At 41.6% G+C, this 7,949-nt stretch overlaps 1 pseudogene; it reads left to right on the plus strand.

Annotated features, from left to right (window-relative positions):
• The first annotated feature begins 2,138 nt into the window (after positions 1-2,138).
• Positions 2,139-3,618, plus strand: LOC144705810 (E3 ubiquitin-protein ligase PUB23 pseudogene; annotated as a pseudogene).
• Positions 3,619-7,949: the final 4,331 nt, after the last annotated feature.

The raw sequence follows: 7,949 nt of genomic DNA on the forward strand, positions 1-7,949 counted from the left end.
AAGAAGAGAGGGAGAGAGAATGAGAGGGAGAAGAAGAGAGAGAATAAGAGGAAGAAGAAGAGAGAGAATGAGGGGAGAAGAAGAGAGAGAAAGAGAGAGAATGAGAGGGAGAAGAGAGAGAAAGAGAGGCAGATGAACAGAGAGCGAGAGAGAGAGAGAATGAGAGGGAGAAGAAGAGAGAGCGAGAGAGAGAGAGAATGAGAGGGAGAAGAAGAGAGAGAATGAGAGGGAGGAGAAGAGAGAGAAAGAGAGAGAATGAGAGGGAGAAGAGAGAGAAAGAGAAAGAATGAGAGCGAGAAGAGAGAGAAAGAGAGAATGAGAGGGAGAATAAGAGAGAGAAAGAGAGAGAATGAGAGGGAGAAGAAGAGAGAGAATCAGAGGGAGGAGAAGAGAGAGAAAGAGAGAATGAAGGAGAAAGAGAGAAACAGAGAGAATGAGAGGGAGAAGAGAGAGAAAGAGAAAGAATGAGAGGGAGAAGAGAGAGAATGAGATGGAGAATAAGAGAGAGAAAGAGAGGGAATGAGAGGGAGAAGAAGAGAGAGAATGAGAGGGAGAAGAAGAGAGAGAGAAAGAGAGAGAATGATAGGGAGCAGAAGAGAGAGAAAGAGGGAGAATGATCGGGAGCAGAAGAGAGAAAAAAGAGAGAATGAGAGGGAAAAGAAGAGAGTGAAAAAGAGAGAATGAGAGGGGGTAGAAGAGGGAGAAAGAGAGAGAATGAGAGGGAGAAGAAGAGAGTGAAAAAGAGAGAATGAGAGGGGGAAGAAGAGGGAGAAAGAGAGAGAATGAGAGGGAGAAGAAGAGAGAAAATGGGAGAAAATGAGACAGAAAAAGAAGGGGAAGAAGAGAGAGAAAGAGAGGCAGAAGAAGAGAGAGAGTGACAGAGAAAGAGTGGGAGAAGGAAAGAAAGTATGAGAGAGAGCGGGAGAAGAAGAGAGAGAAAGAGAGAGAAGGAGAGGGGAAGAGAGAGAAAGCGAGAGAGAATGAGAGGGAGAAGAAGAGAGAGAAAGAGAGAGAGAGAATGAGGGAAAGAAGAAGAGAGAGAATGAGAAAGGGGAAGAAGAGAGAGAATGAGAGAGGGGAAGAAGAGAGAGAATGAGAGAGAAAGAGAGGCAGAAGAATAGAGAGAAAGAGAGGCAGAAGAAGAGAGAGAAAGAAAAGCAAAAGAAGAGAGAGAATGACAGAGAAAGAGAGGCAGAAGAAAAGAGAGAAAGAAAAGCAGAAGAAGAGAGAGAATGCAGAGAAAGAGTGGGAGAAGGAGAGAAAGAATGAGAGAGAATGATAGAGAAGAAGATGAGAAAAAGAGATAGAAAGAAGCGAGATAAGAAATAGAAAGAAGAAGAGGGAGAATGATAGAGTAGAAGATGAGAGAATGATATAGATAGAATAAGAGAGAGAATGATAGAGAAGAAGATGAGAGAAAGAGATAGAAAGAAACGAGATAAGAAATAGAAAGAAAAAGAGGGAGAATGATAGAGAAGAAGATGAGAGAATGATATAGATAGAATAAGAGAGAGAATGATAGAGAAGAAGATGAGAGAGATATAGAAAGAAGAAGAGAGAGAAAGAAATAGAAAGAAGAAGAGGGAGAAAAAAGATAGAAACAAGACGAGAGAGAAACAGATAAAAAAGATGAAGAGAGAAAGAGATAGAAAGAAGAAGAAGAGAGAGAAAGATGGAAAGAGATAGAAAGAAGAAAAGAGAGAAAGAGATAGAAACATGTAGAAAGAAGAAGAGAGAGAAAGATGGAAAGAGATAGAAAGAAGAAAAGAGAGAAAGAGATAGAAACAGGTAGAAAGAAAAAGAGAGAGAAAGAGATAGAAGGATATCGAAACAGATAGAACGAAGAGAGAAAGAGGTAGAGAGAGGAAGAGGTGGAAAAAAGAAGAGACAGAGAAGAAGAGAAGAGAGAGATAGGAAGAAGAGAAAAGGAGAGAGAAACAGCGTGAAAGAGAGAAAAAGAGAGAAAGGAGAAGAGAGAGAATAGATAGAAAGAGTCAGAAAGAAAGAGAAAGAGAGAGATAGGAAGAAGAGAAAAGGAGAGAGAAACAGCGTGAAAGAGAGAAAAAGAGAGAAAGGAGAAGAGAGTGAATAGATAGAAAGAGTCAGAAAGAAAGAGAAAGAGAGAGATAGAGGCGAATCGCCCGCTCGAACCGTGGGGTTTTCTACAAGTGCCGCCCTTAATAAATTATGGTCTTGCCAAACCGATAAATACCGGTGCCGATGGTTGGTATTCTCCAACCTCCAACCTCAAATCTATCCTCCACACGCTTCAAGAACGACTTTGGTTCCTCCGAAAGAGGGATAGCCGCGCAAGAACAACAGCCATGGAGACAGAGGGAGTCGATGTGCCCAGGTACTTCGTCTGCCCAATTTCTCTCCAAATCATGAAGGACCCCGTGACGATCGCCACGGGCATCACCTACGATCGTGAAAGCATCGAGAGGTGGCTCTTCCTCGACAAGAAGCTGACCTGCCCCTTGACAAAGCAGCCCCTATCGCGAGATCTGGATATCACGCCCAACCACACTCTCCGCCGTCTGATCCAAGCCTGGTGCGCGGCCAACGCATCCAACGGCGTTGACCGGATCCCCACGCCGCGCGAGCCTCTCACCCGGCCTCGTATCAGCAAACTTCTTCACGATCTCTCCGACCCCGCGCTAACATCGGATACTCTTCGGCTTCTCGCTTCTCTCTCCACCGATAGCGAGAGCAATCGGCGGTCCATGGTTCAAGCAGGAGTACCCAATTGTATGATTTCCATCATCATCCAGTCCTACAGATCCAACCGCATTCAGCGCGCAGAGGATGCGATTGCAGTCCTCACCGCGCTTAAAGTTTCACGAGACGCGCTGAAGCCGCTCGCAGCAGACGACTACGACCTCATCGAATCTTTAACTTGGGTTCTAAAACATGCCAGGTCCGATACAAGCAGTAATGGACCAAGGCACCGTGGGACTGTCTTCTTGAAGACGGTTCTCAGCGTGGTGAATTCAACTGTGGGGGAGAGGCTTAAGCCTGATTTCTTCCTTGCCGTCATCTCAGTTCTGAACACCCGGTCGTCTCCTCAAACTGTAAAATCGGCGTTGAAGGTGCTTCTTAAAGCCTGCCCGATGGGCACGAATAGAAGCAAGATCGCTGAAGCCGGAGCGGTGAAAGCGCTTATCGAGCTGGAGCTGGCGACTCCGGATAAGAGAACGAGCGAGCTCATACTGGGTCTAATGGACCACCTCTGCAGCTGCGCGGACGGGAGGGCGGATTTGGTGGGTCATGGAGCGGGGATCGCGGTGGTGGCGAAGAGGATTTTGAGAGTTTCCCCCGTTGCAGATGATCTCGCGGTGAGGATTTTGTCGTCTGTGTGCAAGTTCTCGGCGACGAACGAGGTGCTGCAGGAGATGTTGAAAGTGGGGGCCGTGTCCAAGCTTTGCTTGGTGTTGCAGGCTGACTGCTCGACCGCCGTCAAGGAGAAAGCACGCCGGGTGCTTAGATCCCATTCAGAGGCTTGGAAGAATTCACCATGTATTGCTAGTTATTTAATCACCAGATACCCTTAGTCACAGCATTGATTACTCATTCGATACAATTCTGAAGATTTTCACCGTGCCAGTTTTAAACTTTTAATTGTTGTACGCAACTAGAAGCAAGAGAGCGCTCGGGGGGGATTCCTTTTTTCGGCATTCAAGAGAGCTTCGTGCGAGCATTGAAGAGTTAGCGACTTCGTGCGCGATGGGCTGCGGACCTGCGGTTAGGAAGTGAACGGTGGACAGACGTCCGTCTTAAAAAAAGGATTTTCTGACTATGACTTGACCCAACTAATGATCAGAAAAAGAGGACGCGGTCAAAGGGCATCTCACTAAGGCTCTTGGATGAGAGAGATGATATTAAAAACCTTGTTACTTGTCTGACTTTGAACTGTCCATTGAAAGTCCTGTTGCCGAATCCTGACCAAGGTATTGCAAAGTCGTTGACGTTCTGCAAGATCCGTGTGGGAGTTGGGTGGTCTGGTCGGCCGGTCGACCGAACCTTTCGGTTTCGTCGGCTAAGTCGACCTGGCCCTCATCTCTCTCTCTCTCTTTCTCTCTCTCTCTCTCCCCCCTTCTCTCTCTTTGTCTCTCTCTTTCTCTCTCTCTGTGTCTCTCTCTCTTTCTCTATCTATATCTCTATCTCTTTGTCTCTCTTTCTCTGTATCGCTCTCTTTGTCTCTCTTTCTCTGTCTTTCTATCTCTCTGTCTTTGTCTCTCTCTCATTTTCTCTCTCTCACTCTTTCTCCCACTCTATGTCACTCTATATTTCTTTCTCTTTCTATCTCTTTTTGTCTCTCTCTCACTTTTTCTCCCATTCTATCTCACTCTAAATCTCTTTCTCTTTCTATCTCTCTGTCTTTGTCTCTCTCGCTCTTTCTCCCATTCTATCTCATTCTACATTTCTTTCTCTTTCTATCTCTCTTTGTCTCTCTTTCTCCGTCCCCTCTCTCTCTCTTTGTCTCTCTTTCTCTGTATCCCTCTCTCTTTGTCTTTCTCTCTCTCTGTCTCCCTTTCTCACTCTTTCTCCCATTCTATCTCACTCTGTATCTCTTTCTCTTTCTATCTCTCTCTCTTTGTCGCTCTCTCTCTCTTTGTCTCTCTCTCTCTCTCACTTTTTCTCCCCTTCTATCTTACTCTTTACCTCTATCCTTTTCTATATCTCTCTCTCTCTGTCTCTCTCTCTCTCTCTCACTTTTTCTCCCTTTTATCTTACTCTATATCTCTTTCCTCTTCTATCTCTCTCTCTATCTCTTTCTCCCGTTCTATCACTCTCTCTCTCTCTCTTTCTCTCTCTCTCTCTCTCTCGATCTCGATAGATCTTTTACCCATTCTATCTCCCTCCATCTCTCTCTCTCTCTATGCCAATAGCTCTTTCTCCCATTATATCTCGCTCCATCTTTCTCGCTCTCTGTCATTTGTTATTTCTACCATTCTATCATAGTCTATATTCCGCTTATCCTCCATGTATTTATCTCTTTCCAAGAAATTATGTATTTATTTCTGGGTTTAATGGGCATTGTAAATAAAAAACATAAGCAAATTAAGGTGACTGAACAGGGTTACTGGGCCAAGAGAGTTTAAAACCATCTCTCTTTCTCGATATAACTCTCCCTTTCTATCTCACTCTATCCTGACTTCTCCCATAGTCTCCCTCTTTCTACCCTAATCTATCTTCTACTTCTCCTCTCTCTCTCTCTCTTATTCTTTCTTCCACTCTCTTCTCCATCTCTCTTCTCTATCTCTCTTTCTACCTTACTCTATTTTCCACTTCTTCTCTCTCTCTCCCTTTCTACCTTACTCTATTTTCAACTTCTTCTCTCTCTCCCTTTCTACCTTATTCTATCTTCCACTTCTCCTCTCTCTCTCTCACTCCCTTTCTACCTTACTCTATCTTCCACTTCTCATCTCTCCCTCTCTCTCTCTCTCCCTTCCTACCTTACTCTATATTCCACTTCTCATCTCTCTCTCTCTCTCTCTCCCTTCCGACCTTACTCTATCTTCCACTTCTCATCTCTCTCTCTCTCTCTCTCTCCCTTCCTACCTTACTCTATGTTCCACTTCTCCTCTTTCTCTCTCTGTCTCTCTCTCTCTCTTCCTTTCTACCTTACTCTATTTTCGCTTCTCTCTCTTTCTCTCTCTCCATCCCATTCTACCTTACTTTATCTTCCGTTTCTCCTTGCAGGATATTATATATTCTAACTGTTGGCTTAATGGGCATTTAAATAAAATAAAATAAGTGAATGTGACTGAATGGGCTTACAGGGGTAATCTTCACGGTGATACATGAAACACAATCCTTGACCTGGCCTTTTGGTTAGATCGGATTAGTCAACCATGTCGCTCTGCCGAGTTGATCCAACAAGCTCTAGGTGAACTTGATCTTCAGCCTAACTGTTTGGCCAACCCATGTCTGTCACTATTTTCCATGTAATTATGCGTGAACGGGCAGATTTTATATTAGGAATAAAATCCCTCCTAAAATGGTCAAGTTGGGACCTATGAAATTTAACATAAAGAAAAACTTATTATATTCCCCTTGATTTGTCCCTAACTTTGGGTCATTTACTGTACTACAAGAAAGGAATTAAACAAAAAAGACAAAGAAGTATGTTAGCTGCCCCTTTGTTTATAAAAAAAAACAAACAAACCATTTAAGGAGCGTGACAATTGTGCGTCACAGTGGTCATGGATAACAACACTTATTTGTCTTTTCACAGAGACACCATGATAGCTACTCATTAATAATATTTCGTGTAAGCATGGGATACATCACTTATACATATATATCAACTTGGGCATAATAGCAAAAAAGGTTTCAAACAAGGTAGTGTGGTAACATAATTGATAAGCCAAAAATAGGGGTAGAAATTATGCAGTTTTTAGCCCTTGTCGTTGTGAATTTTGGCTTATGCAATCAAATTTATAAAAACTCTACTTAAGATGTGTAGTGATAAGTACGAGTGTCGTCCAAGGGAAGCTAGTAAGGAATTCAATTTGATGATCTTCTTGGTAGTTTAACCCTAATTAGAGTGAATTTGATCTTCAATGAGGACCAACTCACCCTAATTAGAAGAGAAGTTTAGAAAGGTGGGGTAGAAGAGATGAGATGAATAGAAGAGATTGGGAGCTCTAAATTGGTTTCTTTGATCCAAATAAAAGGATCAAAGAGGTCAATTAGAGAGGTTGAGAGGGAAGTTTAAATTTGAGTTTGGTTGGTTTTGTAAGTTTGATAATTCAGAAATGAAATGGGGGTAATTTAATCTCCTAAAATTAAATCTAAAATTTTTTAGATTTTTTCTTTGGGAATGCAGTTGAATGCCTAGTTAAATCCCTCAAATTCTCCTCTCAATCCTAATTAGGGCTTGTACATGCCGCTCAAGCCAAGCGATTTAGAAGTTCAGATCAGAATCAAGAAGAAGAAACAAGAAATTGAACTAATTTCATTCAAAATGCACAAAAATCCAAATACAATGAAAGAGAAATGTACCAAACAGGTTGATCCAGGCTGGGGCTCCTCTCTGTCTTGCAGCTGTGATAGAGAACCATCAAGAATGAGCTCCCTCTCTCGAAATTTAGCTTTTATACTTAGGTTATATGGTAAAAATCACCATTTTACCCCCCTTTAGTAATTAATATTTATCTATTAATGTAGGCTGGATCTGAATAATATCCAACCGTAGAAATAGCAAGAGGGGATCAAGACGAACAAATCCATAAAAAAATCACCTCAATCGGACTTCAGGATCAAAAGTTATTAATAAATCAATTTTAAACCAATTTAATCCATTGGATTTAAAATTTATTTATTTATTCATTTCGTTTTTAAACACGCCATGACGTGTCGCTCTCTCATTGGCTGGTGCATTTTGAATCCTTCTTTTTGCAGAAAAGTCCTTAAAAAGCCTGGAATTTGCTGTTGGATGCCGCCCAAAAGTAATTGTGTATATGCCCCTGCCGCACTCTCTCTCCTCTGGTTTCTCCTAAAAAATTAAAAAATATATTAAATAATTACAATAAAACCCCAGAAGATTTTAAATTACATCTTTATGCTTGCAGTGGCGACCGAGAGCTGTTTTTAGGGTCTTTTTGCAACGAAACTTTGCAAAAAGGCCCTTCAAAGTTCGAAAATGATATAAATACGTTTTTTTCTCTTATAAATATACCTTTTTTCCTTAGAATAAATACATTTCCTCTTCAAATAAATCTCATAAAAATCCTAAAAGTTCGTAAAAAATTCTAGAAAATTCTAGAAAATTCACTGATTCATCCCCATGCTGATAAATGTCAAAATTAAATATTAAACTTGCCATTTTAATTCAAAAATAGTTATTTCGAGCTTCAATAAATCCTTTAAAATTCATAGAATTAACAGATAATTAGGGAAAAATAAAAAATCACTTGAAAACACTATTTTCATGTAAATATATG

This window comes from Wolffia australiana, chromosome 7 (genome assembly GCF_029677425.1).
Source record: "Wolffia australiana isolate 7733 chromosome 7, ASM2967742v1".
In the NCBI taxonomy this organism is placed as follows: Eukaryota; Viridiplantae; Streptophyta; class Magnoliopsida; order Alismatales; family Araceae; genus Wolffia; species Wolffia australiana.